Genomic DNA, 18,625 nt, shown 5'->3' with positions numbered 1-18,625 from the left:
GTAAACTTCTTCACTGGGTGAAAGAAGTTTCACCCTGCAAAGGAGGGTGCGCCCCATTCATAAGTGAATTTGGGTATGTAGATAAGGTCACCTGCCAGAAGCTGAAACCATCAGGTGAGCTATTTTTACTGTGCAAGACTGAAATTTCTCTCCTTATTACCACTAGTCCCAGGTAAGAAAAACAGCTTTTCTGGGTTCATTTTCTCTGTGTTTCCTGTGGCACTGTTACTAAGCGCTGCTACTAATCAAGACACGTTTTTGCAAGTCAAACAAGGCATCTCAATTTACAAGTGCATATTTGTAAATATCTACCACAGAGAAGGAAATTAAAAGAATATTGTGTCACCTCATCTCTTTTTCATGAGGGTTTATTAGCATATATAACATTGGAACAACAAATACATTGTTTGAGGTGTTTCTCTCTATTGCAGTTGTTTGTCCTTTTTGCTGTGTCAAGAAATTATTTTATTGTATTTGCTGAGATAAAACACAAACAGTAGCTATTTTTACATATATGGCCCATCAGATCTTCTGAACAAACGGTACCAGGTATATAACAGCAATGAAAAATGATGGTTGCAGTTACAGTGAACAGTGCAGGGGGGACCACAGTGTTCTGTCATCTGAGGCCTCCCAAGTGGAAGTGCCAGCTATGGTCATGCCATGTTTTACCATCAATACTGCTCTTCAACATTTTTGTGGTACATGCTGACTAAACCTCATATTTACTTAAATATAACCAAAATATTTTTTCCAATTTCTCATACTTTCAATTATTTCACCTTATAGAAGTTGCTTAAGATAATGTTAGAGGTAAATGTGAAGATGATTTGTAAAATGCTGAGCTATGGAAAGCATCTGAATATATCTCACCCACTCCAGTAAATGGGGTTTTGAAAAAATAACCATTGACCCCCTACACATACCTCCTGAACATAAAAATGCATTTTGGAGGAAGATAGAATCATAGAATCATAGAACATCCTGAGTTGGAAGGGACCCTTAAGGATCATCAAGTCCAACTCTTGACACCGCACAGGTCTACCCAAAAGTTCAGACCATGTGCCTAAGTGCACAGTCCAATCTCTTCTTAAATTCAGACAGGCTCGGTGCAGTGACCACTTCCCTGGGGAGCCTGTTCCAGTGTGCAACCACCCTCTCTGTGAAGAACCCCCTCCTGACGTCCAGCCTAAATTTCCCCTGCCTCAGCTTAACCCCGTTCCCTCGGGTCCTGTCACTAGTGTTAATGGAGAAAAGGTCTCCTGCCTCTCGACACCCCCTTACGAGGAAGTTGTAGACTGTGATGAGGTCTCCCCTCAGCCTCCTCTTCTCCAGGCTGAACAGGCCCAGTGACCTCAGCCGTTCCTCGTACGTCTTCCCCTCAAGGCCTTTCACCATCTTCGTAGCCCTCCTCTGGACACTTTCCAACAGTTTCATGTCCTTTTTATACTGTGGTGCCCAGAACTGCACACAGTACTCGAGGTGAGGCCGCACCAGCGCAGAGTAGAGCGGGACAATCACCTCCCTTGACCTACTAGCGATGCTGTGCTTGATGCACCCCAGGACACGATTGGCCCTCCTGGCTGCCAGGGCACACTGCTGGCTCATATTCAACTTGCTGTCTACCACGACCCCCAGATCCCTCTCTTCTAGGCTGCTCTCCAGCGTCTCATCACCCAGTCTGTACGTGCAGCCAGGGTTTCCCCGTCCCAGGTGCAGGACCCGGCACTTGCTCTTATTGAACTTCATGCGGTTGGTGATCGCCCAGCTCTCCAACCTGTCCAGATCCCTCTGTAAGGCCTTTACACCCTCATTCGAGTCCACAACTCCTCCAAGTTTGGTGTCATCAGCAAACTTGCTCAAAATACCCTCTATTCCTACATCCAGATCATTTATAAAAATATTGAAAAGTACCGGCCCTAAAATGGAGCCTTGAGGGACCCCACTGGTGACCGCCCGCCAGCCTGACGCAGCCCCATTTACCATAACCCTTTGGGCCCTGCCCGTTAGCCAATTGCTCACCCATCGTATGATGTTTTTATTTAGCTGTATGGTGGACATTTTGTCCAGTAGGATCCTATGGGAAACCGTGTCAAAAGCCTTGCTGAAGTCCAAAAAAATCACATCAGCTGGTTTCCCTTGGTCCACCATACGGGTGATCTTATCATAAAAGGAAATCAGGTTAGTTAGGCAGGACCTACCCTTCACAAACCCATGCTGGCTGGGACCAATGACTGCTTTGTCCCCCAGGTGCGCCTCAATAAGTCCGAGAACCAACTTCTCCATGATTTTACCAGGCACTGACGTGAGACTGACAAGATAGTGCGAAGGGCACACAGTGGTGGGCATACATTCATTAACGACTTTTTTACCCACCAGGTTCCTTACATCTTCATAGTAATATTAATATAAGAGTGACAGGGAACTAACTCCCTGAGGATGTCTCCCAGGAAACAGATATCAGCATGACAATCCTACAACATGATCATATTGCAGAAATGGTGTCCACTGGATGTACTATTCCCCTAATTTATTTTACTAAGCAGGTGTGTTTTGAGAGTACAGGCACATGGCATGTATTTTTTCTCAGAAGTCTCTTGGCTTATTTGACAGTTGAAACCCAAGGTGTATATTTGATAACACTGACTCCAGCATCACACTGAACAATTTAAATCAGAAAAAAAAAAAAAAAAAAAAAAAAAGACATAAATAGAAGTCATAGAAAAGGGAAAGATATGGAAGAAATTAAGAAAGACAGGTTAGGGAGAAGAAATAAGAACACATAAGAAGGAAAATTAGATCAGATACCACAGACAACAAAAAGATATGGGGTTTGAATCATCCAAGTTCGTACTTTGTAAATCTCTAGGGATTTTACAAGGTCCTGAGCTTTGATTCTTACCTTTGCATGACATTTTTGAATGAATGATTTACTGGAAAGAGATGAGAATCAGCAGGTGGAAGCCTGGAAGCAAGGAGGAATTCAAAACTTAAATGTGACTGGAAGTTCAGATCTTGTGCCACAGAGGCTTAGGTCTCAATCCCCATTTACAAGCTGCCTCCTGGAATCAATTTGCAATGGCAAATTTTGTGTTAGTTTAAGTGCAGATTCTGTTGCTGGAGCATTTGACCGTAAAATGAACATCCACTATATGTTTGTGTTTAATGGAGTTTTCTCAGAAGATATCTACATTTCTATGGAAAGAAAAAAACAGTTGGTTTTGCTTTTGTTTGTTTGTTAGATTTATACTGTGAACTTCACATTTAAAAAGGGCTAAAACATGACTCTGTGTATGAATATATATGCACGAGTACACACAGCTATTTACATACATATGTATGAATAATAACACAATAATGCAAATAAAAACACACAAATATACATCCTTAGAAGCATATGAGCATAATAATGAAAAAAATGCAAATAAAAACAATCTTAGAAGCATTTGAGTTTAACAGTCAGACCTTCAAGGACATCCACCCGGAGGTGGATAAGGACATCCACCCGGAGGTCTTTTTACCTCTCCAGCACCTTTGCTTTCATTTTCTCTAACTGCAGGTTACTCCCATTCAGTTTCTGTACGTGGCAATCAAAACATACGAGATTAAGATAACTGTTAACACCCTGTTACTACTCAGTGAGCTTTATGAATCTAATTCTGAATAACAAAGTGAAATGACAACCAGCCATGAGGGTGTGTGGGCAGAGCCTTGACCAAGACAAGGCTGAGGGCAGATGGTTAGTGGGAAGGACTTACCTGTGTGCTTACTTCAGTAATACTTTTTGTTACCTTGACGAAACATAAATAAATTAATTAATTAAAAAAAAAAAGCCATAAGTGAAAGTATCTGTACTTTGGACTATGGTTTTCTGCTCTGAGCAGTCTTGCCATCATTGTACACTACTTTGCACCACAGAAGGACTATATTTTTTTCTTCCTGATTTTGCCTACTGCCTGCCTCTTCATTTCAATGCATGTGCTGTGTAAAAGTACTGGCAGAACAATAAGCTCTACAGACCAGAAGAAAACCTGGTGGACATCAGAGTATCCACCCTCCCTTTGAGAGGCTGAGTCTGGCATACAGTCATCACAAAACTGGCAGGGTTCTAAATAGCAGAAGGGTGACAAAACCAGGTGGACTTGAGAGAAAGCAATGATTCTTCTGTTCTTTTCCTATCTGTCATATCAGAGACAGCGTTCAGAGTAGCTCTGTGAGCTTTCAGTGTGGATCATGTCTTTTCCAAGTGCTCGGGAACTGCTCAATGGCATAGGTATTGTTAAGCTCTTACCAAAAATCACCTGTAAATTCTAGCTCCCATGGGAGGTAAAACCTCCATCAGAACCAGACATCAGAACCATTGGAAGGACACTGTCAGTATTGGTTTGGCTGAGATGGAGCTGATATTCATCAAAGCAGCCCATATGGCACTGAGGTATAGACAGGTGATAAAAACAGCATTGTTAATACATCTTTGTTTTAGCTATTTTTAAACTCTGCTTCCACAACATAAAAGCCTTCTCATTCTGCCCCCCAGTAAGTAGGGTGGGGGTGGACAAAAGGCTTGGAGGGGACACAGCCAGGACAGTTGGCCTTAACTGGCCACAGGGATCTTCCGAGTCATATAACAGTATACTCAGCAAAAAAAACAGGAAGAATTTTTCCAAAGTTGCTGTTGCTCAGAGATTAGCTGGGCATCAGTATACTGGTGGGGAGTGATTGCCTTTGTGTCTTTTGGGGGTTTTGTTGTTGTTTTGTCTTGTTTTGCTTTCCTTCACTTATTAAACTGCATATCAACCCATGAGTTCTCTTGCTTTTGCCCTTCTAATTCTCTCCCTAAAATGTGCATTGGGACAGGGAGAGGGAAGCAAGCAGCTGCTTAGTGATTAGCTGCCTCCTGAAATTAACCCACCACAAAATCTGTTGTTTACAGTTAAACTAGAAATCCACCCAACCTGAGTATCCACAGATAAACCATTAAAGAGATCTTCAGAAGGTACAGGAGATATGGGGTTGCTCTGCCAGGATTTTCATGTTTCAGGCCCTATGCTGCTCTGTAAACAGTCTCTTTTCCTGTCACTGGCATGGAGTGTGACTGTGAGATAGCAACCTGTTTGTTTAAGCAGCAGTATGTGCTTTGTCATATTCCTCATAGAAGAGGCAAGACAATCTTCAGGGGGCCATCTATCAATAGTCTTGGTAGCTTTGGATTTGAACATTTGTGGTGTGTGGTGCAAGAGCAGGGGACACCTGGTGCTGCTGTGAGATAACACATCCAGGAAAGAGATTTAGAGAATGTACCTGAAGTGATGGGTCCCAGGAACCTTTTCCCGGGTTGAAACTGTTTTGCTCATGCCAGTCAGTGGAACAAGGAGGAACACCAACTGTGCAGTGTTTGTTTTGGACTGTATTCATCTCATCTGAGAAGATATTAAGGGAAGTGAGGGATTAAAAAGTGGATATGGGGCTAAGTAGCGTTTGTGAGCAGTAGATGGCAGAAGTGGAATACAAATGAGGCGGAAATTAAGGTGGAGAGGCAGACCCTATATCCAAAAATCCAGCTGAATTGTCACAGTTCAAACATATATATGAGCATACCCAGTGGGGTCAACTGCAAATGCTCATCCAAGTATGAAAGTGAACTGAAAATCATCCCCAACTATGCAAATAGTCTTGGCCTTGGCTATGGATTAGATCTTCCCCAGGCAGGATGCTGCTATGGAAAGACCTCGCAACTGGGAGTACAAATAATCCAGGTAACACTAGAAAACCAAGGGAATTATAGTACAATGGTTCAGCTCTTTTCCTGTCATAGTTTACGGTCTCATCTTAGTCAAGTCACGCAGGATGCTGCTATGGAAAGACCTCGCAAGTGGGAGTACAAATAATCCAGGTAACACTAGAAAACCAAGGGAATTATAGTACAATGGTTCAGCTCTTTTCCTGTCATAGTTTACGGTCTCATCTTAGTCAAGTCACGCATGATGCTGGCAGGGAAGCCCCTCCAGATCTCACTACCACAGTTAACACATTGTAGATTTTGAAGTTAATAAAGTTGCTGCTCTTCTTGCAGACAGGCAGGGCTGCAGGATGGGTAACATATCTATCTGCACCTCCTTTGCCTTAGCAAATCTCCACTCCACAATCCACCTTCAGCAGAGGCTTAATCTGAGACATCCAACCTCCAGTCACCATGGCTGAGGTTCAAGGATTCATACATGAAAATAGTCATTAGCTGGTAAGAAAACTTTTCTTGGATTAACCAGACCCACGGTAGCAATGTATGCAGTGCAAAAAATGTGATGCCAGTGCAAAGCACTGTAGATCTGCATAACATTTCTGGGGCTGCAGATGAGGAAACAGAGGTGAGATGGGCTCCCAAAGCCAATCTGTGAGACAAACCTTCAGCTGCTCCCTGTTCAGAGCTCTGGGATGCCACCAAGCGACCACCCAGATGCATGGGTGGGGTGACTCATGCAGAGCATGCTGGCATTTCTGCTGAAGTTAATGCTGAAACATTAATGATGATGGCAGAGAGCAAGGTCTCCAACCTCTTCAGCAACTGGCAGATTTGAGTCTCCCCAGGAATGATGTAAGAAGAAAGACAACTGCTATTGGCACTTTTGTCCAGTTAGAAAGCAGACCATGGCAAAAACAGCAATCATGTTGTATGGCAGGACCCAGGGTTAGGCTGGAGGTGGAGAAGATTTGAACAGACCATAGTAGCCAGGTATTCAGAATGAGGTGAAGGAGAGTTGCTGAGGTGCTGGATGGTGTCAAGATGAGGTGTGTTGTCTACAGTAGGCCAGCTTAAGTTATATTTAGTTTGCTTTCCTTTCTGTAATCACCACACTGTCCATGCATATATCCATGTATTACAGACTCCAAATCTGCAAATACTGCAAGAATGCTGTACCCACAGTTCTCTCTCAAGAAAAAATAAAAATTAAAAATTAAAAACAAAAACAAAAACAAAAACAATAACCAAAAAAAAAACAGAAGCACAGACAGCAAAGGCTGGGGCTCTTTCTTGGCAAGACTGGATGCTTTCTTCTCTCAGAGGATCCAGCAAAAACAACATCAAAAAAAAGGCTTTGCTCTACAGAAGTTTATTTAAAGACAAATTCCAAATTTAGATTTTGTTTTGGTTCCAGTAAGCTGTCTAGTCTTACTGCTTGCATATGCCTACACGTGTATCTCAAATATAGTCACATATAACCCTATACTTATCATCCACAGCCTGTAAGTGACTGAGCTTGAGTGCAAATTTCAATCCATAGGAGATTAGGAAGTTCCATGCCCCAAGCCGGGAACAGAAAGGCCACAGTGAATAAAGGAATAGCAGTGACAATAAATGTGTCATACGTACAGGATTCAGGCCCTTCTGTTTCTCTTCACATAAGAACAAGACATCTCAGTACAGAACACCACCCAGCAGTTTCCAGATCTTTTCCCTAGTCTCATACCTCTGTGTTGCACGGTCAAATGTTGATGTTTCAGTCAACTATGGCAGCAACAAGAGTATTCGTGTGTTTCATGGCTTGGCTTTTGCCTCTACCAGTTCAAGAGAGACTAATTCTGATTTCTAAGTTACTCTTGAGAAATATTGCTCAGCTGCATCATTGATATTTGGTCTGTCAAGTCCCATTTATTATGTTTATTTTTGCTGTTACATTATATGTAGTCTAATATTCTGTATTTCATTTCCTTTCTCTCCCCACACACCCCAAAGAGAGAGTAGTCTGCTAAGAACTGACCTGAACGTGATGTCACTTCTGGCTTACCTTTTGACCTCAGTTTGCTTTGCAAGGCAAATATGGTTTGAAAGAATGGCCTGGAATAGAAACTTCATCACAGTGTTATAGGTAATCAGAACCTGAACAACTAACCAGGAGTCCAGAGCTGCTGTTTTCCCTGACCAGGTCACAGCAGGTTTTGCCAGACACTACCAGGTCGCAGCAAGGGTCAGCTACCCCTAAAGAATGAAAAGCCACGTCAAGAGAGGTAAAGCAACCAGCAGAGCAGGAGCCTCACTAGCAAGGTCCTGTCCCACTGTACCCCAAAAAAATTGATCAGAGCAGGCCTAGCTCCAGCAGCCATGATCAGCTAACAGTTCAGATTTTCAGGCAAGTTCCTGCTGGCCAGTCAGGTCCTAGGTCAAGTAGGGAAGTTAACTCTTAGGTCAGGATGATCCCTGTGATAAGGTCACACACAGACCAGCAATTACCAGGATGGTCTACAGTGATAAGACAGGTCTGATGTCAACCCAGAAAGTCAGATCAACAGTGTCCAAGGCTAAGCATGGACATGGGCCTGGGCATCAGTGTCACAGAGCTGGAGGCAAGCACAATTGTACCATAGCTCAGGCAGGGTCTAATAACCCAGACCTGAGATCAAATGGAAATCCTGGGTAATCCACAGACAGAGTGTCAGTGGGAGCCCCAGGTGAGGCAGGTCAGGGCAGCTGAGGCTTTTTAATGTCCTCAGGTCCCTGAGTTCACAGATCATATAATTGCCTTCAAGTTTTATTATAAAAGTAAGTTAGGGCTTTTTCTTGGTTGTGACAGTCTTGCTTCAGCTAAAAGCAAAGGTTACAATGCAAACAAGGGCTGAGTGTGGTAAGCCACAGCCAACAGGGCAATGTAAACAAGAAATGCATGCAATGAGTCTTGCACAGACCATTAATCAACCCGCAACAGGAGAACCATTGCTGAAACTGCTGGATAAGTGTACTGTGATATCATTTGACTGGCAGCTAGTGCCAACAGCTATCTTCCAACAACCTTCCAACCAGAAACTGAGGGAGGGAATTGTTGTGTGTACAGCTGCCAACATTTGGAAGCAAAGTGCCCAAAGTAGAACAGCTGCATGTTGAAGCCAAATTGCCACCTAAGTGCCTGGCACTGAGACTGGTGGGAAGGAGTGCCGTGTCTGCTCCCAGCCTCAGCTTTGCTGACTCACTTGAGTGGTGTTTTGAGGTGGTCTGCATGTATGTGTGCATGTGTGTGTGCAAAGCTTTTCCTGACATAGCCTATCCCTCACTTGATCTGCTTCATAAATTGCGCTTAGAGAAGTCACATTTCTGCTGTTCCTCTTCCAGAACAACTTGTGTGATCAATTTTCTTTGCTTCTTTAAGACCATCTTGAAAGCATCAGCTCCTGATCTTGTAAGATAGAAAGATCTGTATCTAACCAGGGGGATGCATCTACCAAAGTAGACTTAACTGAGGAATGCTGCCATTCTGTGAGTTGCAGGTAGCCGTCTCTTAGTTTCTGTAAGTCAGATCGTCTTTAGGCTAGACCTATCCAAAACTTTGACTAATTCTATTGACTATGTTAAAAATTTAATCAAGTGAATGAGAGCCAATCATAGCTTCAGTGTTTAATGACTGAAATGGGTATAAACCAGTGAGTATTTATTCTAGTCTTGCAAAAATAACCTAGTGTCAGGAACAGGGAGTGGAGAAAGGTTCTATTCCCAAGCACACAGTACTGATAGCAGAGCTGTACCTTTGCACAGTACAGAGGCCACCTCACAGGAACAATGTTAGGAGTAGTGGGCCTGAAACACTTCCCTGTTCTGCTTGGTACCTGCCTCCATTTCCACATCCAGAGGCTTCTCATCAGGGATATTTAGTATGGTCCAGTGTATTCAAGCATCCCTTTGACAAGCTGTCTGTGCAGGATATTGGTGGCTTCTAGAAACTGGGGTAAGTTAGCAACATTTTATGATTGCTATCTTATACATACAAACGGTAATTTTCTACATACAAGCAGTATCAGGTCATCTTCTATGATTGTAATCCCTTAGTGGAATACAGATTCATGAAATGAAAATAAAAATAGAATATTTAGATCCTTTAACAGTTACACTTTGGACTTGCTGCAATTTTAAATGGACATAACACAAGCTCTTGTGTTACAGATTTCCCAGACGTTCAATGACATGTTTAATTATAGATTTCTTTCATTCCATTTCACTAAAAGTAACATCAGAAAACTTCAATACATTGAAATCATTGTGTTGAAGAACTTATATTAGCTTTGCTATATTTATTATTTGTTTATTTATTTCTTTGTACAAAGAATCTCTGATCTCCAGGGGCACAACCTTTCAGTATCAACATAATTGGTGAACACAATCTCTCATTCTCTTTTTCCTTCTAGGAGACCTGACAACAATCAAAGGTTGGAACTTCCCAGGGGACTGAAATTCCCGTTCGAACAGCTATGCTCATCTTTGCAAAAAAAGCTTCTCCCTTCTGACCAGTAAGGGAATTTGACATGTAGAATCTGGCAGGAAATTTAAAGAGGTGTGTAGGGGCCCAGTGACTAGGAGGGGATCTCAGAACACAGCAGATATTGACAGTGGCGAGCAGTGTCAGTGGTAAGTAGAATTATTTGGTGAACAGAAACGTGCTTGGAGACAGATTAGAAAGGAATCTGGGGGAGGCTTTCTATGATGAGACCAGTTTCAGTTGAAAATCAAGGGATTTCCCACTCCGGAACCTGAAGGAGAAAAGATACACTCTTAGCCTTTGCTCTCTACTATGATGAACAAAAATCCACAGTGCTTCTCTCTCAGTGGCATGGGGTAGTTCCTATGATTAGGATAGTTCCTTTTCCAAAAGCATGCTGCAGCACTCTTTAAACTCCTACTAGATGTGAACAGCTTCTTTCCTGCTCAGTGGCCCCAGACTGCAAATTGCTTTGTGTGGTTTCCCCTGTCCCTCAGAGTCTACTAGCCTCAAAGACATTCCTGAGCCTCATCCAATACATAGTTATCTGTGACTCAAAGCCCACAGACCAGGAATCAGCAGCAGCATTTCCTCTGACAAACGTTTTCCAACAGTAGGTGTAGCCTGGAGAAATGGAAGCAAGCTGACTGACCTGCTGACTGACAAGCTCAGGAAACAAGAGTTTTTAACCCCTGATGTGTGCCCATGCCACTGGGACAGCTGGGCCATGGACAGGCCAGCTGATGGATGCTCTCCACATTACATTTGGAAATACCATTCTCTTTATTATTTTTCCCCTCTCCTTCCAGCAGAGGACTCCTTCAGCCAGCCTTTTCCCAGCAGCTGCCTTTAATTCCAAAGGACGAGGGAGAAGCACCTTATCTCCCATTCTATGAGGACTGACAGGAAGATGGTGTCTGTAAACAAGAAGGGTTTTCATACAGATTGGATTGCTAAGACTCCTGTCCCCTTTCTCTTGTAATATCTGAATATCATTTTTTGTATGTGGTAATTTGTTGCTGAGCAGTGATACATGTGCCCCCAAAGGAGCTGGACAGGAGGGCACTGAGCACAAGAAGTAAGCCGTAAGCCTATACCAGATTTACCCATGCCCTAAGTTCACCAGTTTATCCTTTTCCAGCTCCAGAAAGCACAGGAAAGCCCTGCCTTTGTTCTTCATGACAGCAGTGGTGACATTAGCTTAAGGTCCATCAGACTTCTGTAGATCTCTTCATTTTCTATGCAATAAAGTCATGCTTCATGAGTGTTTATGTTCACATAGGACTGTTTTTTGTTTGTTTTGTTGTTGTTGTTGTTGTTTTGTTTTTGTTTTTGTTTTGTTTGTTTGTTTTTAATTTCTGTATTTCATGACAGCAGCATGTACAGGGGCTCCAGGACAAGTAGCAGGTGATGGAACAATCAATATAATTACTCTATCTTTTACTCTTACAGACGTTGTTCAGGAAGTAGCTTTCAGCATGGGAAAAACATTTTTGACCCACCAAGGCCTGCTAGTCTCACCCCACTGCAGTTCACAGAGTAGGTATGTCTCCTGTGGATTCTCACAGGAGGCAAAATGACACTTTCATGCCTTTTTAGAAATGTACATGCTGAAATAGAAGAGAAATTACAAGGAACCAGAGGTTACAATTTTGTTTTCAGTAGTATTCCAGTATGCAAAAAAAGGGAGAGGGTAGAGGAACCAATAGGGGGAAGGGAAGGGAAGGGAAGGGAAGGGAAGGGAAGGGAAGGGAAGGGAAGGGAAGGGAAGGGAAGGGAAGGGAAGGGAAGGGAAGGGAAGGGAAGGGAAGGGAAGGGAAGGGAAGGGAAGGGAAGGGAAGGGAAGGGAAGGGAAGGGAAGGGAAGGGAAGGGAAGGGAAGGGAAGGGAAGGGAAGGGAAGGGAAGGGAAGGGAAGGGAAGGGAAGGGAAGGGAAGGGAAGGGAAGGAGAACTTCTTGTATTTTCATAAAGATTAGCATGGTCAGCACAATTCTACTTGAGGGAGAGAAAAATAAGTGCTAAGAAAAAGATGCGACTCTCAAGAATGACATTTTCTGATAGATAAAATGAGATCTATTCAGTTCAGAACAGACCTCTAAAAGTAATAAGTTAAGTAACTGTACAAATACTGGAAATGTTAGTAGTAAATATATCCTTCATATTAGCAATTATCCATGATAGATACATAAATAACAAAATATATTTTCCATGAGCACTTTGTAGCATTTTTACAATTGTGCTATATAGAGATCTGCATTAGAATGCACTTCATATATGTATTTTTTCACATTAGAGTAATTCAGAATATGTGTAGTAGACAATTGGACAGACCCTTAACAGAAAAGCAAGAAACCCATAGATTGTTTTACAGATTAGCACCCACCAGTAACTAAAAACCTGAACCAAGGACAAATGAAATCTTGCAGATCAACTGTCACATACTCTCTAACCGCAGGAATCATTGACTAAGTAAAAACGCATCTCATTTATCTAAGTCAGTCAGAAGGCTTTGTATTCTTACCCTCTCTCCTTATCCCAGCCTCCCACACATTAGCATGTTTGTGTACATAAACCAGTCTTTAAACCGCAGAGTATGTCTGTTTATTTTCTCAGTGTAAACTCTGTGTATATAAAACCACAGAAACTATGTATGCTGGTTGCTTTATGAGATTTTCTATTGAATTTATATAAAAGTAGCATTTAGCTTTGTTTGTTTAATTATGGTAAAGGAATAATATTTTTATTATATGTAATTCCTTTGTTATGTTATTAAATAAACAATGGAGAGAGATAAAAGGGAATCACAGGCTTGAATTTTACTTTTTCACATTTGAGGTGCTCAAAGAGATGTATTTTTTCTGTTTCTGTTATGTTATTTGGAAGTTAGTGCTTATTAGCTTATTTTAAGCTTGTTGATCATTAAGAAACACAAGCACACATATTATATGTAACATAATATAACACACACATATATGTATGTGTATATATATATATACAGGGAACATAGTGACAGTGTCTGAAGTTCTGAAGAAAATACATTAAACTCAATATACAAGCCAAATCCTTTCATCTATTTCTTGCAGAAAGTCTATGTATCATTTTGGAAAACATCATTACAACATATTGTAGAGATCTGATAGATTCAAAAGTATTTCTAGTCGTTGTCATCTGATTATAACATATAGACAAGGAAAATTTTTCAAGTCTTACTTAAACTCTTGGCTGTGTCTTTACTATAAAATATTGCACTTTGGCTAAGCTATTGCAATGGGTGTCGCATGCGTATTTGCAATGACATAAACACATTTCTTTAGAACAATCTTGCATTACAGTAATCTTCAAGCTATAAACACCTTAAAGATATGCCTAGAAAAATGAAATTTGTTGTGTGACTAACTTAATACAATATTAACAAAGGTCTGCATTGTTATAAATGTTTGCTACAGATGTAATTTACTATTTTTTGAAACGTATATTAAAGTAAAGTTAAACAGGTCTAACAGAAGGACAGACAAGAAATTTATAATACATCATAAAATATTTTGACACTATAGGAATACACAGAATCCCAGCAACTATTCATCCACTTTTCTCCTCAAACCATGTAAGAAAATGCTTAAAATGAATTGTGTGTTTACAGATAAATTGATAATTTGCCCAAAGTCATGCAATCACTTCCATTTTTTATTTTTATAGCTATTACAAACAGTTCTAGCTGTTCAGCATTGTTACATATAACACATATAAACTCATAGAACCTAACTAAAAAAATAACAATTAAAAAAAATATATATATCTTTTTTATATTTTTACCATTGCCCCATCATTGATAACTTGAAAAAGAATGTAATGAATTTATTTTATAATGTTCTGATTTTGTGAAAACAGCTTCTAAATTAAGTAGAATAAACTGCACTTTTACAGGTATTTAATAATTTTCCTTCCTTTCCCTAGCACTTTTTACTAGACAACATTTAAAGTTCTACTCCTTGTAAGATGATAGTAGCAATTATGATAATATCTAAAATGTATGGCTACAAATGTGTCAAAACTTCTTTAATCTATATTTTTCCTCCGCTACTAATGCTTTGCAAAGCTGATGTATTAGAACTTTTTTTCTGTATTGGACAGAAAATATCTGATCTGACATTTACTGTTAATTCTGTGGCACAGCAGCCTTTTCAAGAGCCACAACCAGTTCAGCAGGGAAAGGGCACTTTCAGGTTCTCTTGTTCCCCAGCACTGGGGTGAGCCATCTCCTGCCTGCGCTGCCTTTACCCGTTTTCACATCCCTTCCCTGCACTGCCTTTACCCCTTTTCACGGGTGTCATTTGCTCCTTCCCTTGTGATGCCTCCCGTGCCAGCTGTAAGCCTTGCCCAGTGACGAGGCAGGGCAGCAGTTTCCCCAGCACATCCAGACCTTAGTGCAGCCCCTTGCGGGCACGGGCAGTGCCCAGCACAGTTACTTTTGGAAGCAGGGCTCCTCTGCAGTTGGGCTGGCACAAGCAGCGTGCTCACCCTTCCAGAAGCAAGCCAGACACTTTGCACAGATATAAAGCACACCTGTGGAGCAGCAAAGCAAGGGATCCCCTTCATGTGGAGCAATGACAGCACAGAGCTGAAGCTGAGATTTTCTGCCAGTAATCTTTTTACCCTCTCAGCTTTTTCTTGTAGATGTCTTCTTTCCTCATGAGCCCTCTGGCACTGCTCTTTTCTTCTGGTGCTCTCCTTTCTGTTTCTGTTTTGCAGAGTGAAGCTCCACACTCAACCAGTGACAGAAAACACCTGCCGGTTCAGCTCAGGATGATGTAAGAGGAAAGGCAAAAAACACTTTGACCTCAGTTGCTCCCAAGTAGCAACAAGCCTTTACACACCTGCTCTTACCAGCACTTCTTCCTCTCCCTGTACATGGTGAGTGAGAGCTGATAAGTGTTTCTGGTTAAAAACATAATAACTGGATTGTCTCTTTGCAGCCCACTTGTAAGTTTGAAAGGGATGGTAACACTTAATTATCAGGAAATGTGATTTATTTTTCTGTTCAGAAGAACCCTTCAAGTGGTGCAGCTGTTCCGTAAGGCACACCCAACTTTCCTCTGAAGCACCTGAAGCTGTGGGAACAAAGTGGAAACCTCTCACACAGCAGGATCTCTCGATGCTCTCTCAAGCTTTGCCAAGGTTAAAGTGCTCAGAAATACCCCTGATGAGTGAATAAACTCATAAGTTACCAGCAAAGCTTAAACACCTTTCTGCTAAATCTGGAAAGATAAGAGTTCCTCCTCTGGAGGAAGAAAGATGACCATGTGTTGGGTGCCTTGCAGAAGACATAATATCCAAGGATTCGACCTCTAACAGGCCATGTCTGCTCTACTGGGCCTCATGCTTAAGGACTGAGAAGCTCTGATAAAACCTGAAACTTATGATATCTTTGGGAAAGGTAAACTGCACGCGGACCAGAGGATGGAAGGTTGAGATCCTGACCAGAGACCACTGTACATCGAGACAATGACACACAAAACAGTCAGCTTGGTCTAGGTGAAGGTCTGTTCTGCACTGCACAAATCCTGTAGCTGCAGGACAGCCTCAGGCAGCCCATGGTAACAGATCCCACCTGGTACTGGCCTTGCCCTTATCTAAGGTGTTCTCATGTGCACTTCCTTTAGGAACAGAGGTGTTTTGCTTTGGTTTTGTGCTACACACTTAGGATCTGTGCTACACAAACACAGGGTGCCCAGCATCTGAAGATTTACTCACTGCTTATATGCTTCTTTTTCTGTGTTAAACAGCAGTTTTATTAAGCTATTTGTTGTCAGGCCTTTGTTACTTAGCTCCAGAAAGCTATGCCACAGTCTGTGTTGGCAGCACTCCATGGTCCAGGAGGATAGGTCGCCTCAGGCTCAACCATGCTTGGACCCACAGAGCCAGCTTTGGCCTATTACAGTGGCAGAGCTCCAGGTCCCTGCATGAACAGGTCTTGTTGTTTAGTTTATTGGTTGTTGTGGTTTTTGTTTGGTTGTTTTGTTTTTCCATTACCCGGGCTATTGCAAAACTACATGAGTTTGCAGGATGAGGATTTTGGTCTCCATTTCTCATTTTATGAAGTATCTGAAGAAAATTGCTGAGCCCTGTCTCTTCTGAAGGATAAGTGCTTTCAGTGCTTTCCGAGTAGAAAAGAACTTCATCCCTTAGCTCTGGATGTCATCTGGAGGAGACTTAGCAAGAAGGCTAAAGATGATGGTGGTTATTCTGGTGCTGGGGATATGCTCTGACCATTCTAGGTGGACCCTAACTAAGACCAAGTGGGTCTGTGGGAAGAGTTTTAGAGTGGAATGAAAATTTTGTGGCATGGTGTCTGAAGTTCCCATTTGGTTTAAGGCTACTTTGTGATCAGTCTGAGGCCATAAGAGAGAGGAAACTTCCAGGAGCAATGACATTCTCACCATAGGGAGGGTACCTTGTGAAGAGAAGAGGTAGGCTACTGTGACTTTTTTTTTTCTTCAGTATTCCTGTGAGAAACCAAACAGCCAGCAATCAGCAATCAATCTCCTGTTTTAGTTTGCTTTTATTATTATTTAGTTGTTTCCATATGGGTGTGATCATCTTTAAGGGAAAGATAACCCCAGGAGAATGTCACTAACATGGATGTATGATGTTGTTCAGTGTGTGCTCTGTCACTCACTGAAATCACTCGCAGGCCAGTCTCACTTTTGAGAATTTGTTTGGGTCTTCCCACCTCCAAGCCCCAGTTCTGGTGCCTGTCATCTGAGCCCACCCTGCCTTGGGACTTTGCCTTTGGCACCATTATATGAGATATACAAAATCCATCCCAACAAGTCTGTACCTATATCTGTCCCCACAGCACCTCAGTCCTCTCAGAGCAGCAGCAGTTTCAGAAATCCCTTAGTGAGCACCCACAAACATTGTAACAGCAATAATTTCCTGGGATTAGTCAATTTACCTCTTCATCTCACTCACATTCTCTACATCACGCAATTAACATTAGTAAATGTGATAAAGGTATAGAAGTGTAACACAGATTGAAATACATGAATTTTATAGTTCTAAGGTCAGGCTCTCTTACAGTCTTCCAAAGATTGCTTTTCTTTCTCCAGGTTTCACAATCTCCTGTGTACTGTAACAGCAACATGGTGATCTGGATGAGAAAAGAGATGCTTTTGCTGTGTTGTGACAGGTTCACATCATGTTGCTAAGCCACACGTTAACCTTTGCTGAGCGAGCTGCCAACAACTGACCAGATGTTGAGAGCTTCTAGTTTCCAAACACCCAGAGCTTGAACTACCTCATCCTGCCACTGCAGTGTCCTAAGACTAGATGAAAATGACTTGCTGAACTTCTGGAACAGTATTATCCCTCCCCACACACAGCTGGATGGATTTATTTAAAGCCATATCCTGGGATGGTGGTTGCCTTCAAAAACAGCCAGACCCTTCCTGGGAAGCAGCCCAAACATATGCTCTGTGCATCCTTGTAATGCACAGCATGAGCCATGCTCAGTACCACCTGGAACACCAGTTTCCTGCATTCAGGGCATATTGCTGATGTGGCTGTGGGCCCAGACCTGAGCTAGAACACATCTGTGGCAGCGAATGATGACCAACAGAATTTCCTTTGTCTGGCACTAATGTTGTAGCCTCACAGGAGTCTGATGAGGTTATAGAGGAAGCAGGTTAAGTAATTATAGTTTTAGACACTAGGACAGAAGAAAACTGATGATATGATTGGTTTGATTGATATGCTCACAGTCAATTTGCCTTTTGAGCACTCTGTCCATATTTGTTATGTGGTTTAGAAAGACTGGATACCAAAATGAAAAACATTATGTGAGATCATTAGCAGGTAGGTAAATTAAACGGTAATACAAAACATCTTGTTCTGACTGCTTAGTCATAGAACATATGAGTCAGAGTGTTTAATGATTTAATTTAATTTATCTCTTTAAGTATCATGCTCTTTATATTTATTGTTATTACTCAATGAAATGGAAACCATAACATAACTGCATTTCTGTGCCTGATTTACATTTTTGAAGATCTGGAAGGGTATGAGGGAACATTTCCTATGCACATATTGGATGTTGGTCTCCCAGTAGCTGTGGCTTTCTGTCCCCATCTTCTGCTTGTGACTTTGTAAAGGAGCCTTTATCAAATCCCAGAGCTGAATAGGACAGGAGAAGGTGTACAAGAAAAGAAAAGTCATGAAAATCAGAATATCACAAAACTACAGCATTCCTTAGCACATCTCTCTGTAGCACCTTAGGTGTTGTTTGCCTTTGCTGCCAGGTTGTTGACCTTCCTTACAACCCAGCTCCTCTAACTTCAGACTTCTGTCACAGTCACTGATCCAATGTTATATATACATCCAGGCTCCTG

At 41.8% G+C, this 18,625-nt stretch overlaps 2 long non-coding RNA genes across 2 annotated transcripts; both read left to right on the top strand.

Moving 5' to 3' along the window:
• The first annotated feature begins 28 nt into the window (after window positions 1–28).
• Window positions 29–11,509, top strand: LOC311444702. The gene is made up of 3 exons (XR_014698004.1): window positions 29–172; window positions 10,168–10,387; window positions 10,853–11,509. It is a non-coding gene; the product is annotated as an uncharacterized lncRNA (long non-coding RNA).
• A 2,603-nt stretch (window positions 11,510–14,112) lies between these two features.
• Window positions 14,113–18,249, top strand: LOC311444697. The gene is made up of 3 exons (XR_014698003.1): window positions 14,113–14,878; window positions 14,988–15,149; window positions 17,348–18,249. It is a non-coding gene; the product is annotated as an uncharacterized lncRNA (long non-coding RNA).
• The last annotated feature ends 376 nt before the right edge of the window (window positions 18,250–18,625 follow it).

The sequence above is a fragment of the Aythya ferina genome (assembly GCF_964211825.1).
Source record: "Aythya ferina genome assembly, chromosome: 1".
NCBI classification, from domain to species: Eukaryota; Metazoa; Chordata; class Aves; order Anseriformes; family Anatidae; genus Aythya; species Aythya ferina.
This window is presented reverse-complemented; position numbering and strand designations above follow the sequence as displayed.